Source organism: Dipodomys merriami, unplaced genomic scaffold, assembly GCF_024711535.1.
Source record: "Dipodomys merriami isolate MVZ:Mamm:240054 unplaced genomic scaffold, mDipMer1.0.p SCAF_2991, whole genome shotgun sequence".
In the NCBI taxonomy this organism is placed as follows: Eukaryota; Metazoa; Chordata; class Mammalia; order Rodentia; family Heteromyidae; genus Dipodomys; species Dipodomys merriami.
This window is the reverse complement of record NW_027204483.1, coordinates 25,019-27,000: the sequence shown is the minus strand read 5'-3', so window position 1 is coordinate 27,000 and position 1,982 is coordinate 25,019. Positions and strand designations below refer to the sequence as shown.

The following is a 1,982-nucleotide window of genomic DNA, read 5'->3' as shown; positions in this document are numbered from 1 at the left end:
CCAAAATTAAACATATTTAAAACATTAAAACTTTTAACAAAACTTAACACTTTCTATAGTGTTCATTATGGCAAGTTCCTTGTACAGAAAAATTGAATTCCTCCTCCTACACATCTGTTGAACAACAAATATCTGGAATTATTTTGTTTTTGACATGTCAAACTTGACTTTATTCTTAAATGTGTTCTTATGTAAGAAATACATGGTTCTAAATTTTCACGACAATTCTTTTGAATTTAATTTTTGTGGAATTGTCTAGTTTAAGAAAATCAATTACACTTTATGTATAAAAAATGTTCTGTGCTCAATTCAGTAGCACATACACTAACATTGGAACAATAAAGAGAAGAATAGCCCCTGACTGAGGATGACACTCAACTTCGTGAAGCATTCTAGATTTTTTAAAAGAACAGATGCTAGAGGGGATGTGGACAGAAGGGAACCTTAATGCATTGTTGTTGGGAGTTTAAACTTGTTCGAAGACTTTGGAAAGTAGTATGGCGGTTCCTCAAAAGACTACAATAGAGCGCCCCTAATTCCCAGCAATCCCATTTTGGGCATTCACCCAAATGATCACAAACAAGAACATACTAAAACTACCAGCAAAACTATGTTCATTGCAGCATTATTTACCAAAGCTAAGATACAGAACCAAACCCGAGGCCCCACAGTAAATGAATGGATCAAGAAAATGTGTGTGTGTGTGTGTGTGTGTGTGTGTGTGTGTGTGTGTGTGTGTGTGTGTGTGTGTGTGTGTGTGTGTGTGTACTGGTGTGTGTACTGGAATTCTATGCCTCCATCAGAAAGAATGACATCACCCAGTTTGTTAGGAAATGGAAAGACATGGAAAAAATTATATTAAGTGAATTAAGCCAGCCCAAAGAAGTGAAGTAAGCCAGGCCCAAAGAAAGATAGGTCCCATGGTTTCCTTAATTGCAATAACTAGTATGTGTCTGCTGCAAGCAGAAAACATCATATAAGTTGATGTTAGGCAAAATGAACCCCAAGATAAGGATTCAAATGGTTTTTAATTCTTGCGATTGTTTCTAAGATATTTATAAGATGAATTCTTTGTTGCTTTGTATGTTCCTCCTGCAAGCTAAAGCCCCTGTTTTCACTGTATTTGATGTTGGTATATTTTGTGCACTGGAAGGGAAACACAAATCGTTTAAAAAGGGATGCAGGTGGACCCATTGCAACAATGAGATGAACAAGTCGTTATGTCAAAAAATGATTTGGGCCGGGTGTTAAGGGATGTGGACAGTGGGGGGGGGCTGGGGTGGTGGAGGGGTTGGTGGGTGTAGGGGGTGGGAGATGGGCAGGGATGGGAAGGGGAAACAAAGGAGGAGCAAGTGGACCCATTGCAACAATGAGATGTACAAGTTATTATGTCATAAAATGAACTTTACAACTTTGGGGGGAGGAGGACAAGGTGGGGAAAGTGGTGGAGTGTGGGAAGAGTTGGGAAGGGGAAACAAAGGGGAGGCAACAATGCTTGATAAGAAATGTACTCGTTTTCTTGCCCATGTAATTGTAACTCCTCTGTCAGTATTCTCACAATAAAAAAAATGTACTCAATAACTCACGCATGTAATTGTAACCCCTCTGTATGGCATTTTCACAATAAAAAAAAAGAAACACAGGGCCTGTGGTATCCCTTATTTGCAATAACTAATGCATATCTGGGATAAGCAAAGAAGGTATGGTAAGGCGAAAAAAAGGAGTAGGCAACAATGCTTGATAAGAAATGTACTCATTACATTTTCCATGTAATTGTAACTCCTCAGTATGGTATTTTCACAATTAATAAAAAAGGTCAAAAGCATGTGCATATGACTAGATAAGATGATGTTAAGGTAAATGAACCCCATGATAAGGACACAAGTGGTTTTTTATTTCTTCCTGTGGTTTCTAATATATTTATAATGTACGATGTGATTTTTTGTATGTGCATCCCCCACAGTTAAACCCCTGTTTTCACT

General features: G+C 37.9%; 1 non-coding gene across 1 annotated transcript; it reads left to right on the top strand.

The window, feature by feature from the left end:
• Positions 1 to 300: 300 nt before the first annotated feature.
• Positions 301 to 402, top strand: LOC138839238 (U6 spliceosomal RNA). Its single transcript, XR_011375925.1, has one exon. It is a non-coding gene; the product is annotated as a U6 spliceosomal RNA (small nuclear RNA).
• The last annotated feature ends 1,580 nt before the right edge of the window (positions 403 to 1,982 follow it).